General features: G+C 40.8%; 1 pseudogene; it reads right to left on the bottom strand.

Moving 5' to 3' along the window:
- Positions 1 to 3,077: 3,077 nt before the first annotated feature.
- Positions 3,078 to 5,379, bottom strand: LOC116912692 (annotated as a pseudogene).
- Positions 5,380 to 18,552: the final 13,173 nt, after the last annotated feature.

The following is an 18,552-nucleotide window of genomic DNA, read 5'->3' as shown; positions in this document are numbered from 1 at the left end:
TAGTGGGGTGATAGTGGGGTGACCGTGCCCCACCAATCCCTGAGAGATTATTAGCATACTATTGTGTATATAAGGCGAGCGAATTTGCCGCTCGTGGTCCCCGTATCAGCAATGAAGGTGTCCTGCAATAAAGGCTGTTGACAAGGATCCGACGGTGTTGCGTCTTCCTTGCCGGACGAGGTGGACACTACACACTGTATCTACTCATTTTCTCTATGAACATGGATTCCTCATCCAAAGCACAAGCAGTGCCAAATAGTCCACACAACTGTGTAATGTGTTATAATTTTGTCCTAATTCCTATGGATTTAAGGGGAAAAGATATCAAATACACATTTCTGCAGAGGTCACACGAGGGTCTGGAAAGTCTCTAGAAGGCCAAGAAAGTCTTCAGTGCTAGAGAGAAATCACATATTCCCAGGTTGAGGTTGTGTTTTCTCGTTAAGTAGCCACAAAGGCTTCTGAGCAATACCCTGACTTTGCTTATTCCCGGGAAAAGCACAGTGAGGTGAAAGCAAGCAGATCTTGAGAGCTGGAGTAAAAACATCTGAATATGACAAAGAAATCAGAAGTCTGTGAAGCAGTTTCTAGCCTGGATGTTATCAGTGTGAAGAACAGCATAGAGAGGAGGTAGCAATGCCACACGTGGAGTAAGGGGCATCCTTACTTGGAAAGATGAACCACCTATCTTGGTAAATGGTAGGCAGCTACTGATCTAGCAAACATACCTCTCCATGAACATCACCAGAAGTCATTTGTGAGTTTTGTTTTGTTTTGCTTTTGGCATTGCCTGTAGTATACCTTTCCAGTTTTGCCTTGAGGATATATATGTAGGATGACATCATACAGGTGAAGGCAGGTACAAGATAGAAAGAGGCCTGTCATTGGACAAGAAGGAAGGATGGGTAAGAGAAAAGTTTGAGGGAAGAGGAGTAGACTGGAACAGGAAGAGGGAGGAAGAAGGAGCAGAGAGAACATGGGGGCTGATGTTAAGATTCCTCTCTGCTCATTTACAGATTGTTATGAATATTCTTAAGGGATGGATGTGTACAAGGCTTTGTAAGACTAGATGGGCAATTATATCTTATCAGTTGGATCAGAGGTTACTGTGTTGTGTGTTCTTTCATGTGGCAATTTAAGTTCAAGAGAATGTGCCGTGGCTGCCACAGAATTGGAATGTATATTTCTGCCATGGTGGAAACCTGTCTTGAGAACTAGATGGGTAGAGAGACTGCTGCCAGGAGCAGAGAGAGGCCATTGGCAATGTGATATGGGATGGAGCAGAGCGGGTGAGAAGCTCTACTAAAGATATCTACCAGATATCTTGGGGCACTGCAGTGCCAGACCTAGTGCAGGGTAAAAGACAGCATTTTTTATAATTTTATAGCAACAGGTCAAAACTTTTGAAGGTAGGTGGGTGGCCCCATCCCTCCTCTGGGAGCCCTGTCTATCTACTGGAGGCTGTCTCTTCAGGTTCCTTCTCCCTAATGTTGGACATTTCAGCTAAAGTCATCCTCTCCTTTGTCGTTTTTATTTTTAAAGTAAGCAAAGCATGATGTGGTGTTTGCCATTAGCCCAAGCAAATAAAGTACAGTGAAGGAGTACATCTAGTACACCTAGTGTTATACTGTATTATCTTTGACCATGTGAAAAGACAAGAATATTCCTCCCAGGCCTTTGCCTTCCCCACAGAGATAATGTGCACATGCCAGGATATTTTCTTCATGCCCTTACTTTGAAGTATATTTATTAATCATCGTTTATGCAATTCTTTTTAGAAGGCCACTTTGTGGGAAGAACATTCTGTCTGCCCCATCCATACTTTACAGCTTTCTTACATGGACTCCCATCAATCGTGATGTAATCCTTCAAAATATAATTGACAATCACTAAATCCCACCAGTTCTATGGACTGAATTTATGAATCATCCCTGATCTAACCATGCATTACCCCCCCCACCCCCACACACATAAAGTTTAGTTGTTTTAGTTGGAGTTGGGGCTGTCTCTAACTCTGTTGCTTGCCATAGATCCCCATCCCCTAACTGTAGTGTCTGGTTGGACCTCAGTGGGAGAGGATGTGGTTAGTACTGCTGTGGCTGGATGTCCCGGGTTGGAGTTTACCCAAGGAGGGTTTCCCCTTCTCTGAGAAGGGGAGGGGGTTAATGCAGGAGAGATTTGCAAGGGTCAGACTGGGAGAAGAGGAACTGGGGGGATGCAATTGGTGTGTAAAGTGAATAAATAAAAAGAAAACAAGAATAAAACAATCCTCAACATTATATAAAAAGTGTTGTTTATTTCATTCTTAGATCATTTCTAACAACGGAGGTTCAAATTACGTAAAGGTTTTTATGAGGGCTCTAAGTAGGTTTATATATTTGGCAAAATTGAGTCCATGAAGATGTGTCACAGTGTGAGCTTTGTGAGCATGGTACAATATGAAAGACTGAAATGTCCTTAATAACTGGAGATGTCCTTTTTGTGTGTTTCCATGTGTGTAGATAAAATTTATCAAGATCTTGTGGGTTTTGATGGATGGATATTGGTGGCACTCCACTATGGATTTTTATTAACCTTCCCAGAAGACTTATATTGTCTGTCCCAGTATTTCAGACAACTGCAAGTGCAGTGTTCCCCGCACATAACCAACAACCATGGGGATATACACTTACACATTTTGTCTGTCTACCTAGGCCTTTGTGAATATGATTTACTCTTCACAATGCTACATCAGTGTGACTTTTGTTAGTGTGTCTGTGTTCACACAGAGGCCCCTGTTCTATCATGCTTTCTTTCTCTTCCTTCATTTCTTCCTTCCTTTCTTTTTCCTTTTCTTCTTTCTTTAGTTTAGTGTGTGTGTGTGTGTGTGTGTGTGTGTGTGTGTGTGTGTGTGTAAATATCCCCTTAAATTTAGCTTATAGTTTTAGATACATTTAAAATTTGTATTTTGGGGATTCTGATCTTTTAAGATTTAAATATTTGTGGTTATGACATTCAGAATTGTGCCTTTGGGAATAATGGGCCATACCCCTTCCCAACAAGGAGGCAGAGAAAACTAATCTGGGGCTTGGAGTTCCTCAGTTGGAAAGAAAGCTCAGGCTACCCCTTTCACTACCTGAGCGCTTCTTCCACATGACAAGAGTAGCCACAGGAGCTCCCAGGAAAACCAGGCCAACAGTAACTACTATGATGGGAATGAAACACTGAGGAGGTTTACTTGGAAAGAAATGAAAAAATGTAGCACCCTGACCCCAGATCTCAGCCTTGAACCCTGCTCAAGGTCTCCAGAAGGACTTCTACTTTCTCTAACCACATGTTAGAGAAACCATATGTGCCCACTTCCTACCTACTCCATCTCAGGGTGAGGGGTTCATGCAGCCCCTCATGGTCCACAAGGCATCTGTAATTCTGCTCCTTCCACAAAGGCACCACCACAGCTGCCCACTTCTGGAAGATTCCATCCCCTGCAGTCCTAGTCTCAATTACATCCATGTCCTGGGTCTGGTCCTCTCCATCTCTTTGTCAGATCAGGGTGATGTCAGAAGGGTAGAAGCCCAGGGCCCAGCACCTCAAGGTTGATGTCACCTTCAGGTCTGGGGTGGGGGTGGTCTGAGGAAGAGTTGGAAATTTTGCATTTACATTTTTTCATCAGAATCTTGTAATCATTTTGGGAATAGTCTAGGGAATAGGGTGGGGATATGCACAGACCTACACAGCAACTGTACTCAGGCATCTGCAATAATAGATTGCTTGAAAAGTTCTAGAATTGAGGTGAACTAACCTAGGGTAGGGGACTCTGAGTTACCAGGACGAATACAAATCTTGTCCTGAGTGAGGCCAAGAAACTCTACATCACTGCAGCTGTGCCATACCATTGAGTGTGGCCAGAGAATCTAACCTTAGAGAGACCATGGACTACAGCAGTGAAGGGAATGGCAAGTTTAGGGATCTTTTCTCCTGTTGAGATAGATTCTGAACTGAAACTTGGAGAGAAGAGTGAGCCCTCTGGAGAGTCATCCTCTGATATTGGACCAAAAACCCAGGATCATTTTTCCTTCTCCTGGGGTGTGTGTGTGTGTGTGTGTGTGTGTGAGAGAGAGAGAGAGAGAGAGAGAGAGAGAGAGAGAGAGAGAGAGAGAGAGAGAGGTGGGGGAGAGGATAGACACAGAGAGAGATGAGACAGAGATAGTAAGGCAGACAGAGACACAGAGTCAGAGATAAAGAGTCAGAGACAGAAACTGAGACAGATATAGAGAATTCTAGATGGTCTCATTTTTTCTCCCTTCTCAGGAGACATGAGCTCCAGTTCACCTGGAGGAGTTACTTCTTTACCCCTTGCACCTTCGTGCAATAGAGTCTCCATTTCCCATTGTCAGGTATTTAAAGAGCCCTCCAAGGTATGCAAGGGCCCTCCAAGTAGACCTCCAGAACTCAGCTGCATTGGTTGCCTTCCACTCCCTATGGGTGATCTCAGCTGCCATATCTGCCGCAGTCCAGGTGCTCAGATCTTCATTCAGAGTAAGGTAATCTTGTTCATCATATCCAAACTGACGGTGTGCGTGAAGTAGGTGTCCGTCTGGTCCAATGTAGCAGCCAGTCATCCTTTGGATGGTGTGAGAACCTGGCCCTGCCCCATAAGTTAGTCCCACCTGCTTGGCCCTTTCATCCTCCCTACCCCCCCCCCAACCAGATTTGGACCTAAACTGAGAACCATAAACAGCTCGTAGTCCCCTCAGCCCTTCTGGGTCAATACTCTCTGTGGTCTCATATCCTTGGGCTGAACTTGGTGATGCGGGGATACGGAAGAGGCTTGGCAACCACCTGGGCTCAGAGTCACTCACTGCTCTGGCTCTGGTTGTAGTAGCCTCCGTTTCTGAAAGTGTACTCTAATCTGCCGTTCTGCGACTTTGGCAATGCATGTCTGGTTATCGCAGTACTTCTGTCCTATCTGTTCTATCCAGGGCACCTGGGGTTCAAACCTCGGGTTCACTGCCTCATTGTTGAAATGCACAAACTCTGTGTCACCCACGTAGCCAACAGACATGTAGCGGGTCTCTTCTAGGCCAGGCCTTGACACTGCGATGCCAAACTACCGCACCAGGAGTAGGAGCCTGGAGGAGGCAAAAGGCTGATGTCTGGCTTGAATCTCCTCCCATGGGGATCCAGGGCAGGTGGTAGAAGGGAAGCAGGAGGAGCAGGGCTCAAAGGAGTGGGGGGATGTGGGTAGCCCAGCTGGAAAGGTCTGGCTGGGTGGACTTCCTAGGTGCTCTTCTTATAAAAGACCTTTCCTCAAGACCTGTACTCACCGTTAAAGTTCAGGGTCAGAGCAAAAGAAGCCCCCAGCAGCAGGTGGAGAGTGAGGAATGCTGAAGTCTCCATTCTCTGGATTTGGAGAGAGTCGGTCACATGTGTCCTTGGTGATTATATAATGAGGAACCTCAACAGCAGTTCTCTAGGAACCTGATACCCAATGGGAATGAGAATTGGAGTGTAGTCATCAGTGTCCATGCAGAAGATCTTCATTTGGCTTACAAAAGAAGGGAAACTCCAGGGTTGTGAGGAAATCCCTTGCTGGAATCCCCCTAAGAAGAATCCCCCTAAGCTTCTTCTTGTGTACCTGGGCATTTGGCCAGAACCCTGACCTGTACCCAAAGCTCATTCTTACATTTCCCCTCAAGTCTTGCTAAGGTTTTAGTCTCTCTACGGCTTTAAGAATTAGGGTAAATTCCTAATTATGGTTTGTCTCTATCAGGATTTATTAGCTTTTTATTAGAAATAGAACCTTAAAAAATACTTCATTTAAGAGATTTCAGTAACCTATTATAGGAATACTGTTTTAGGAAAGATAATTATTTTTAAAAATACACTTAGAAGAGTGGATTTTTTTTCTACTACATGTTCCAATTTTGCATGTCTTTCACTGATGTATTTTTATATATATTTCTGCCTTTAACCTGTTATGTTACAGGTTGAAGTATATGAGACAAATTAGTGAAAATAGTATACATGGGGAATTGTTTTCAGTAATGTGGACATCCCCATCTTTGTTGTGACAAGGAAAGCATATCACTGTTAGCTTCTTCAGGGCTCTTTGCAATGGAGAGTCTTAAGTACAACCATGTGGATCCATCCAGAAAAAATGGTGGCTCAGAGACACCTAGAGTCTGAAACACAAGGTGAGGCATGAATGAATTGTATGGAAATGCATGCAAGGGAGGCAGTGAAAAACAGACAGAGAGGAGGTGAAATCCACACACACTGACTCTTAGATTTGTAAAAGAAATATAACATGACAACAGGTGCTAGGCAAAAGCACCAGAGAAGGAGAAGGGCACACCATGGAAGGGATTTGGATCAAATAAAAAAAAGGAAATGTCTCTAAGTGCCATACATACAATACCTGGGACTCTGCAAAAATATGGTTGAAGATACAGGCAGCAAACAGACAAGGGTAAGGGGCCCTGTGCACCTCCTAGTGAGTACACAGCTGGTTTGGTGGGAATCCTCTTCAAAGATTATAAAGGCAACTTTTTGGCCATCACGAGCAGAAGCTCATGCATTTTTCATGTCTTGAAACTATAAATGGCTCCTCTCTCCAGTCAGTAATCAAGTGAGCAGTCTCCAAGAAGCGTTGTGTCCTAACTAACATGGACACAAATTCACAGACATACGTGGTGGGGGGTGGAGGGTGGGGGGTAGACAGTGATGCAAGAGAAGCTAAGGATGGAGCCATATGGTAAAGGCTGTTATACCCTTGGGAAAAAGAACGATTAGCTGTATTTAAAGAGTGATGGTGGCAGCCATCAGACAAGTAAGTTCAGTGCCTCTGCCTTGTGAACCAGGAGAGGCTACCTTGATTACATTGTTTTCCATTCTCTCAGTCCTAGAAAATATTTAGTCAAAACTAATCACTACTGGGGAATTTCCCATGCCAATACTCCTAATGCATGTTCCTGTTAGTGTGTGGAGGTGGAGAGTGGGCGATTCATGAGGGAAGGTGGAAGGTGTCTTGTGAAGTTGTAGCATTGCTGAAGGAATTCAACATAGCAATAACCTGCCACCTGCATCAGACAATACACCCTGGCAGGAAAGAGAGGGGAATCTCTCCAAAGCCCTTTCTGAGCTTTCATAAATTGTACTAAGAAGAAAAAATGCTTAGAACAGATCTGTGGTCAAGGAAAAACATTCATTATATGTCAGGTCCAAGCATGAGGCTACAGGTGTGCACTATGATAGAGCAAGATTATGTGAAACTGTTTCTTTGAACTTATAATGAGTTTATAGAATGGAACACTGCTTTGAGCTTACTATCAACATTCTCCTGTAAACTCCCCTTTGTGTAATTTTATAAAGAACTCTTCGTCTAAGAAGCTAAAAAAAAGTGTGGCTGTCGGGACTCTGCTTCATCCACCAAATGTATATAAGTGTGCATGTGCACTTGTGAAATTGATGAAACCAATGGTCAGGCCAAACTGAGTGTGTGTGTGTGTGTGTGTGTGTGTGTGTGTGTGTGTGCACGCGTGTGTGCGTGCGCATGGCTTTCCCTTTATCCTTTTTCTTTCTCTCTGGCTCAAGAAGAGTTAATGAGCTCCAAGCCTAAAGCCTTGTTATTATGCAAAGAATGATACATAGCATATTTAAGGAACTACAAAATTAAACACTAACCTTCCAATTGTGCAATCAGGAATCAAGTTAGTGAGCCGAAGAGAAAGTTCTTAAAAGAAGACATAAAATACTTACACCCAACCATTGGACTGATGTCAGGGACCCCTATGGTTGAAGAAGCTGAAAGGGAGAGTGAGCCCATATGAAGACCAGCAGTCTCATTTGACCCAGACTCTAGCGAGCTCCCAGAGACTGAGCCATCAACCAGGAGTGCACATAGCATGCCAGGCACATGTGTAGAAGAGGTCTGCCTGGTCTGGCCTCAGTGAGAGAAGACTTGAGGTCCCAGGGAAGGGGGTTCTGGTGGAGGGAGCACCCACCCTCTTGGAGGCAATGGGATGAGGAAATGTGGGGAGACAAAAGGGGGGCAACAACTGGAATGTAATAAAATAAAATAATTTAAGTTAAAATAAAGAGAAGTGGACAGGTAGCCATCGGTAATCACCTTTGTCAAGTAAATGCCTCCACATGACAAAAGATTCCCTACTTGTCACCATTTTTAAAATACCCTCATTCTTACAGTTTTATTAAAGCTTTTTTCTTTAGTTAAAAAAAATTGAGCAATGATAGTTGAACAGTGTTTCACATCTGAGTCCTGGGGAATGACCGGTTAGAAATTGTTTTGTGATTCCATTTTGCCCAAGTCAGAATGGCTATCATAAAACATGACCACCAATGCTGTGGTGCTATTGTAAACTAGCACAGACACTACGGAAGTTGTTATGGAACACTCTCAAAAACTGAAACTAGAACTACTCCATGACCCAAGCATACATCTCTTAGGCATATGTCAGAAGAATTTTAGGTATCATGCCGGATACTTACACATTTTGTTAGTTTGTCTCTTGCTACACCTTTAAAAATAGCTATGAAATAGAACCAGCTTAGATTCCACCAACAGATGAGCAAGCAGTGTTAGTGTGGCACATACACACAGGAGAATTTTTACTTGAAATAAAATTTCAGCAATGTAGAAATGGGGTTAGAACCAGGAATCGTCCTGCTAAATGATATCAGACACAAATTCTGTTTTGTCTCATATGCATAATTTCTCCTCTGTCTCTGTCTCTGTCTCTGTCTCACACGAGTGCCCACACATGCATACACACACACACACACACACACACACACACACACACACACACACACACACACACACTGCATAGACATGAAACTAGAAAGGAGATCATGAGAGAGAACATTTTCTTAAAGGACAGGGAAAGAAGGGAGAGTTGGTAACATGATGTAAGTATACAAGCGGGAAAGGAAGTTGGTCAGCAGCTCGTGGCTTTGGGAATGAGGGATGGGGGTGTAGAGGGATGATAAAGTGGAACAAATGCGACACATAAGTCTCAAAATGTAAGAATGAATAAACAGTTCCCTTGCTATGCTAAAACTTTAATAAAAAATGAACAAAACCTAGGTCCAATAGAGACACCAAAAGAAAAAAAAGTTAGAAAAGAAAAACTGACAAAATAGACTCTTCTTTCCAGGTCTTTGGCATTGGTATCTGCCTCATGAGCTTGAATAAGAAAGGGTCACCTCGGAAAGGTTCACCTGTGGCCTCTACTGTGCTTCCTCTGTTCTCACTGGACAGCAAATGCTGTTTGAGACCAGATGGTCATGAGCATGTTAGTGTTAAGGCTCCATTTTCTTTAGAAGTTTCTCTCATTTTGAGTACCAGGAACTACTGCTTGGTATCACTGAGCTTTCCAGCCCATGGGCTAGACAATTTTTCACATACTCCAGAGTCCCCCAGTGGGATCAAATGTCCAAAGAAAGGGTAGATAAAATAGGAGATATTTTATCTAGATATTTCAGGAATAAAATTGGAATCCTGAGCTCATCGTTGGGAATGGAGACATAAAAGGTCTAGGCACTATGCTAAACTTTTGTATATTGTCTTCTTTATAAATGGATACCCTAACCACAATTTAAATATAAACAAGCCCACAGGTTTATTTTCAAGAAGGAATTTGCAGCTCAGAGAATGCTAAAATTTCATCAGAGTGGCAGTTGGGGAAGAGAAAAAGGGAAGTGTGGGGAGGTGGTTCAGTGCTCAGTGGTTTCCTCACTTTCTCACACTGTACTGACAAGAGACAGGCACTAGGGCACAGTCACCATAGCAGTTTCAGAAGGAAAAGTCAGGAGACCATGAAGTCACAATAGGGAAGAGGGAAATCTGAAATAATTCTGGGCAGCTCAGTTCCACATAAAGCCACGGTCTCATCTTGTCGATGCCAAGGTGAAGAATTCAGACATTGTACCCAGGATATAAGGGACAGGAGTGGGGTGACTGTGCAAACTGGGAGGGGGAATTCTTTAATTTTGGTTAATTTCTGTGTAATGAGTCTTTGTTAGCCTGATGATTCCTTATTCAGTAAAGGAACTACTGGCTGGATTGCAGAGAACAGTCAGGATGATACTTTGTGTTTCTCACAAGAGTTGTCTGACATTGTTACCTCTATCTCTTATTTTTTATTGGGCTCGAGTGTGACAATTTTACGGTTTTTTTTATGTGCTTCCAGTGGCAAGTGATGGCAAATAGGCTTTTCCCCAGTGTTCTGCAGAAGGTATAGTTCAGATGATTTAGGCTATATAAAAATTTTGCATTTCTAAGACTGTTCTCGAGTACATTCTTTAAAGAGAGACACTAGACTCCTTAGACAGGAAAATCCCCAACAGAGAGGAATCTTTTCTCTTAAATGATTTGAAAAACTTTCCCAGTAGGTGCTTAAAAACCATTCTTGAGGGGTTGGGGATTTAGCTCAGTGGTAGAGCGCTTGCCTAGCAACCGCAAGGCCCTGGGTTCGGTCCCCAGCTCCGAAAAAAAGAAAAAGAAAAAAGAAAAAGAAAAAGAAAAAAAAAACATTCTTGAGTTCTTACCCTGCAAGATTAAAAAAAAAAAGTCTGTTTTCTTTCTTGTGTTATATTGTCTAGTTTTGCAAGAGGAGATAAAAGGTCACTTTCTCTGTACCTCTGAATGAGCATTTGTTTACTGGTGATTTATTGTGCTCAGGCTGTTTGGTGCTGAGTTAACCTACTTCATTTAGGAAAGACAGAAATTTGTTCTAGATTTGGAAACGGAAATATTGTATTTCTGGTTTTAGTATAGACTTGTTAACTGTGTGGCCTTAGTAATTCATTATAACAATACATTTTTTTAATCCTTTGGTTTCTATGAGAATAGTGATAGCCTTTTTAGGAACTTTCTCCCAAATTTTCAACATTCTGACTATATAAAAGAGAACTCTTCTCTCTCTCTCTCTCTCTCTCTCTCTCTCTCTCTCTCTCTCTCTCTCTCGGTAATTTTACTAGTATCTGATGTTCCAAAAGGTTTGGATTATTGATGAATGCTTTTAACACATATGTTCATTACTTTACTAAAAAGTACATAGGACAGGGTATCTATTCTGAAAAGATTTATAGGTGATCTATTTATAGAATAGGTGATGAAAGTCAGAAAAACATGTAGATTGTACTTAAGCTTTATAGCTAATATTGAAACAAAGGCCCCCAGAGTTTCTAGAAACATCTTTTTATAAGTGAAATTAAAGGTGGCATTTAAATTGAGGTTTGAACAAATAAAGATTGACAGACAGAAATAGGGTTAAGAAGACACATACAGGTTGTGCATCTAGACTTATGAAGCAAGTCCTGGGAAAACTTTCAAGGCAGGTAATCCTAATGGAGAAACATTCATGGTTTCAGATATTCTGTCTATCTGCTTTACCGTGTGGGAGCTTGCTGATAGACTAGAACAAAGGAGGAGAAAAGAGAAGATACAGGGGCACAGGAGACTTGAGTGTGAGCCTAGGTGTCAAAATCGAGGTGCCTCAGGGCCTCAGTTTGCTCTCTGAGCCTGAAGAGGCAGATGGAGCTGCAACCCCGTTACTTCCTCTGTCACTAGGCTCTAGACTGCCGATGTCACAAGGCCTGTGCATGAAGGGACAGTCGTCAGCAGAAAAAGTTCTGTATGAAAAGCATCTGAGTGGATAACTAGGGCTTTCTTGTATTTACAAACAACTTTTTTGCACCAGACTTTATACTGCAACTGTGATTTAGAGCTTCCCTGGGTTTCTTTAGTTTGTTATTTTTTCCTTGTCAGTCTTTCTGTTTAGTTAGCCATTGTGACAAATTAATCGAGTCCTTAAAAGTGTCCATCTCCATGTTTCTTCCTTTCTTTCTTCATCTGCTTCCATCCACATGCATGTTGATATATCATAATTTATCTCTCTAGTACAAACATTTCCTCTAAAGTTCAAGTAATAATTCTCTTAATACTTACCTGGGTATCTCAAACATGCCTCCAGTTGCACATGGCCATAACTGAACCATGATCTACCCTAGCAGTAGACTGTTTCCTACTGTCATTGTTTCAGCAAGAAACTCCACAGACCATTTGTTAAACTAGGAGCACAGGACACTCATTGTGGCTTCAAATGGACTGAAATGTGCTCCTCAATATTGCCATTCTTTAATCAGTATCATTTTAAGAAAATTATTTAACCCCTGTAACTTTTCTAACACAGCATATCTATTTTATATTTCCTTTTTTTTTGTTATTGTGCATTTGTCAGAATGAGATGCCATGAGACTTATCCCATGACTCATTTATTTAATTTATGTCAGTTATTATCCTAAACTTTTATTCCTTCCTCATTTTGAATTTTAAGTATTGCATTGCCTGATGTCACCCATCTCCTTCATTTCTTTCCAACTCAGCTCTCTAGTGCGAAGTTCCACAACCTTTTCTGAATGACCGAAAGAGCAAATCCAGTGGGCTCATTTCATCTGTTTTCCTCTTGGTTTCACTGTCTGCACATTGTCTTATTTGACAAATAGGTAATGTTTTAATTTTGGGAACACTTTTCTATGTCAGAACAGATATCTCATGTTCTTGAACTTTTTCTTATTGCTCTGAAATCTTAATGATTTCATCTCTCACAAGAAGTCTCTTTCCCTTGCTCCCTCAAGTGTATCATTTTTTGCCTACATTAAGATCTTAGGCTTCCCCTACACCTGGAACCTTTTCATGTGTCCTTCTTTTTACATGAAGAGAATTTTACGTCTAGCTTGCCTAATCTATTCAATTCATGTTCATTCATGAGGTCCAAATAAAATTTTTCTGGGAAGTTTTTGTCAACTTGTCTCCAAACCAGCCCATCTTCTTTACTGTCCATATGCGGCAGGCAGAGAGTTATAAAAATATGCTTGCTAAATAAAATGAACAGAAAACATGAGCTTACAGAGTTGGCTTAATACTTCTGTAGAAGTAAAATTTAAAAATAAAGTAACTTGAAAGCAGAAGCAGAGATAAGAAGTTGGTTAAGATGTGGACCAGAGAATAGAATCTGGAGATTCTTCAGTTGTGGAATGAATGCCGTACTACAGAATTCATTTATTCTGGTGAAGAAACATTATATTATGACAACGCAAATCTTTATCCAATTTGCCTTTCCCACCACTGAAAATTTTCATAGTAGTTCACTATAAGTGAAGGAAGCAATTAAAAATACAGACAAATCGCTTTTCAAACTTGTGGTTAAAATGTAGAAAACTGCGTATGTGTCAGGGAAATCAATAAAATACATAGTTTGAATAAATACACAATGTTTTCACTTAAAATGACATTAAAAAGGAATCTATTTTATTTATCTTATATAATTTATATAATTGTGTAATAAATATCACACACATCTATAAGGTGTCATTTGGTAATTAAATTGTTATGTAATAATTCTCTTTGCAAGTAAAATATTTTAACTAATTGACTTAGCCTATGCTCTGGAAAAGTATCTTTTAGTAACACAAATGTAAATTTTGAAATAATGTTCAGCTGGGTTAAGAAATGCAAAAACACACTAGCATTTAATGTTTTAAAAATAGGTGTTCAAGTAGAAGTTTAAATGTTTGGTAACAATTAGGTTTAATTTTTGATTCTGTGAGGGTGGGCAGAGCATATTAATAGTTACAGGAACAAACTATAAACATCTGTGATGGTATGGATAAAGTATACAATTGCATACTCTTTAATTGCCTTAAAAACAAGAAAAAAATATTTTTTAAACAGCATTCTGCTGTTACTAGGTAAAACAAATTACAACTTCACCAATTAAATGAACATTATCTTGGGAGAGGGAAGTTATCTTTTTGTCCTGTGTTAACTTCTGACAGATTGATCTTGCTGAGATTGTGACTCACTATAGAATACGGGAAAGATCATGCTGTGCATCCCACTGGATTTGTATAATGAGTAGCTGAAGCTGGGTGTGGTACACGCCTTTAATTCCAGAGCTTGGGAGCCATAGGCAAGCAAATCTCTGTGAATGCAAAGCCAGCCTGGTGTCCAGAACCAGTAGTGAGGCCAGCCATCACTACGGGGTGAGGCCTGTCTCAAAATCAAAACAAAACAAACAAAAGTTGCCAAGATATTGTGTCAAAAATTCTTCAAAATGATGAGAAAAATCCCTATAGTACTTTCGATGTTCATCAGAAAGGGAATCTTGAGTCAGCCAATGGCTCTTGAATGTCCCTGACCAGTATTGTCTTGCTTAAAAACTGACCGAAACTACCAGCTTGACACAAGTTAGAATCATTTGGGAAAAGGTAAAGAGGAAGCCTTGATTTGGAAAATATTCCCACCAGATTGTGGGAAAGTTCATAGAACAGTTTTTTGATCACTGTTAGGTAAGGCCCAGCTCACTGTAGGTGGCACCACCTCTGGGTAGGTTCTGTTGTGAAAGACAGCAAGGTGAACAAAACCTGGGGAGGAAGCTAGAAAGAAACAATTCTTCATGGCTTTTACTTCATTTCTTATCTCCAGATTCATGCCTAGAGTTCTGGATTGCCCTCAGTGATGAACTATAAAATAAGCTAAAAAAGCTCTTTCCTCATTAAGTTGTTTTGTTATGGTGTTTATCACAGCAATAAAAACCTAACTAGAACAGGCATCAATCCTTGAAAAATTTATAAAGGTACAAGTGACAAGATCCCAAACTCATGGAGTCTAATTTAGCTCACTATTGAAATGTACTAGGTTCCAAGTAAATGAAACAATGCTATTCATTAATAAGGATGGGAAACAGGAAAAGTTTGCTAAATTTTTAAATAACTTCTAACACCAAACAAAGATGTTCAGTAGAATCAGAAATATGGATAAAAATAACCTATGTGTTTTACTATTTATTTAATTATTTGTTTGTTCATTAGAATGTATGTGTGTGGCATGCACATGTGGAGGTCACAGGACAACTTGAAGGAGTTGACTTCTACCTGGAGGGTTCTGGGGATTTAACTCAAGTCATCACTCTTTTCAGCAAGGTCCAATGTTCACTGAACCATCTCTCTAGCCCTGTAGTTACTTTATATAAATGTACAATCTGTACAAATCTTGGAAAGCAGCTTTGGATTTTATGCCATCTACAAATGTCACAGGAGCATACATTATATCTGACACAGGTTCCCACAGGTTCATGCAGAGGTGGAAGAACAAACATCACCAATGCAATGTTCTTTACATAAGCACAGAATAAGCCATGTTAAATGCTTGAGGTTATAATGCATTTATTCATTAAACATACTGAAACAAATTTATAGATACAAGTTTAAAATTGTCTCCAAGGTATGTTATCTCTCTCTCTCTCTCTCTCTCTCTCTCTCTCTCTCTCTCTCTCTCTCTCTCTCACACACACACACACACACACACACACACACACACACACACACACACACACACACCTACCTCAAGATAGAATCTCAAAGTAGGAAATCTAAACAAACCAGTAATGTCTAACTATATTGAATCAATTATAAAGCCTCTCATCAAGAGTACTCAAAGTCCTTGAAGGTTTTTTCTTGTTCTGCTTACTAATGTGTTTTAGGAGCTACTCAAAAGTGAGATGATGTATTCACAAGACAGACAGGAATATAACACTTGCTGAATTCCTGATGAATGCTCAAGGCATCACATGGGAGGCACATGTCAGCGTCATTTTAGCCATTTGTTCTAGTTTTTTTTTTAAGTTTATTTATTTTACATATGAGTACAGTGTTGCTGTCTTCAGACACACCAGAAGAGGGCGTCAGATCCCATTGCAGATGGTTGTGAGCCACCATGTGGTTGCCAGGAATTGAACTCAGGACCTCTGGAAGAGCAGTCAGTGCTCTTAACCGCTGAGCCATCTCTCCAGCCCCTTTGTTCTAAATTTTTTAAACACAATGTTACAAGGCTTGGGTTCTGGGAGCAGAATCAGGAAACACTCAATTAAAAGCTTCATGTTTTATCTAGGAGAGTCTCGACTGACAGTATGTCAATCAAACCCAGCAGGGTGGGTTTAGGAGCTCTTACAGGTTTCAGAACCCATGCTTTGAAGGGCAAGTTTTGCTTCCAAATATTGTGACATCATAGAACCCTTATCTGGGTGTGTAGTCCTGGTGTGCATCTTCATGCTTTAGATAAAGTTTTAAGTTGTGATTTTAGTTTCACAACACACTTTGCCTTCTAAGATGGTTTTTATCTTTCTCTTCTGTTCTTAAGATCCTGTGGTACCAGTTCCTTTATTCTTATTTTTGTCCCTTTCCCTTCCCTAATTCTCTTTAGGCCGTTAAATGTCATCTCCCACCCCTTCTAAATGTGAGTGTTTCGTTGCCTCTCATTCACTTCTTGTCTTACAGAATTTGCTTATATATTCTCTGTGCTCAGCTACTTTCTGGCTCTAAAGATTCTTAAATATGTATAGTGGTATTTATTCACTGGAACATTTATATTTTTTTGAGAATGACAACTATCACCTTTGTTTTAATAGATCATATTTGATCAGATCTCATTTTTAGCTACACATGTGGATAACTATGAGGATGAATCAATAGAAATATTCAAGAGATGTTTGTATAGTTACAGTTATCAAAGTGTGAGGTGCCATGTGGGGTCAATTTCTGGCATTAGAAGTCAAAGACTTGACTTCCATTCTTCAGAAATGTGTCCTCTGTTCTTCAGCAAATTCAGATATTAACTTGAGAACAAGTTTCTTCTGTTTGCATATATTTGCAGTTATATCATCTGCAAAGTAATAGCATCCAATGGAAAATATATCATTTACTATTAATTTCTCAAATACTCCAAGAGTAGTATAAGTGGTTTGACTTAAGTTTTTTTCTTGCTCATAATATCTTCCATGGAGTGTTTTGTATTAATATGGGCAATACACACATCTTGTAAATGTTTGTAGTGATGTACTTATAGTTGTTTTTAAAGTATCATTGATTGAATAATAAATGGCTGATATTTTGATTAGCCATTCTTTACCTTCATGTTCTTTTTTTCTAAAAACAATTTTTAAATGGAGAAAGATTACAGGTTAAGGCCAGCTCTAACCTGAGATAAAGCTCCTGGAACCTGTGGATCCCACCCGCTGGTAGTTACTGTTTTATGGCATAATCACTGCTGTCTATATCCTGCCTAGCAGCTCCTATGCACAGAGTCAGGGGAAGTTTATCACGCTTTTGTATACCGTGGTTATTCTTACTCTAACCCCCCCCCCCATTTACACTTTAAGAAACAAAGATATAGGGCAGGCTCTGAATGGCCATTCCTTCAGTCTCTGCTCTAAACTTTGCCACCCTATCCCCTCCTATGAACATTTTTGTTCCCCTTTATAAGAAGGAGTGAAGCATCAGTAATTGGGTTATCCTTCTTGAGTTTCATGTGGTCTGTGCATTGCATCTTGGGTAATTCGAGCAAGAGAAGGGGAACACCATTATAGAAGGCGAGGGTGAGGGGTTAGAGGACTGATGAACAGGAAACCGAGAAAGGGAATAACATGTGAAATGTAAATAAGAAATACCCAATTAAAAAAAAATGGACCCAAATCCCGTGGGGAAGAGAGCTGAACACCCAGAAGTGCAGACATCCTGAGACCGCAGGACAGACTGCCACTTCTGCACACCTCGGCGCACATCCCTGGTCCAAGGGGAAACTGCACAGTGCCTCTGGACACAGGGATGTAGGAACAGATGGCCACTGGTACCTGCGGTTCTGGTCTGTGCCCAGGACTGAACAGAACTGGACAAACAGCTTCCTGCACCCAAATCTCATGGGGGAGAGAGCTGGAACCTCAGAAGTGTGGATACTCTTGAGAAGCCAGAGTCTAAACCCAGGAGTCCACAGTCTAAACCCAGGAGGGAATCGCCTAGTGCCAACTGTGCCCGCTGGGTGCAAGGACCTAGAAGCAATTAGGGTCAGGACCCTTTGATTCCTGCCCGGGCCTAGAGCTGGAAGGCAGTCACCAGGAGCTCCGACACACCTGAAATCAGAGCACCTGTTCTCAGAAAAGACTGAAAGGAAACAGGAAAACAGTTCTACAGGAGTGCTGACACAGAGGCCTATAGCAGAGTCAAGTCACTCTCAGAAACAGGAAGACAAGCAAACACCAGAGACAACCCAATGGCTAGAGGCAAGCGCAGGAACCTAAGCAACAGAAACCAAGACAACTTGGCATCATCAGAACCCAGTTTTCCCACCAAAGAAAATAGTAGATATCCAAACAAACCAGAAAAGTAAGATTTAAATTTAAAATCACATTTTATGATGGTGGAGGACTTTAAGAAGGACCTAAAGAACTCCCTTAGAGAAATGCAGGAAAACACAAGTAAACAAGTAGAAGCCCTTAAAGAGGAAACACAAAAATCCCAGAAAGAATTGCAGGAAAACACAACCAAACAGGTGAAGGAATTGAACAAAAGCATCCAGGATTTAAAAATGGAAATAGAAACAATAAAGAAAGCACAAAGGGAGACAACCTTGGATATTGAAAACCTAAGGAAGGGACATGGAGCCATAGACACAAGCATCACCAAAAGAATACAAGAGATAGAAGAGAGATGCTC

This window comes from Rattus rattus, chromosome 11, assembly GCF_011064425.1.
Source record: "Rattus rattus isolate New Zealand chromosome 11, Rrattus_CSIRO_v1, whole genome shotgun sequence".
Taxonomy (NCBI): Eukaryota; Metazoa; Chordata; class Mammalia; order Rodentia; family Muridae; genus Rattus; species Rattus rattus.
The sequence above is the reverse complement of the archived record's forward strand: the minus strand, read 5'-3'. Positions and strand labels throughout refer to the sequence as shown.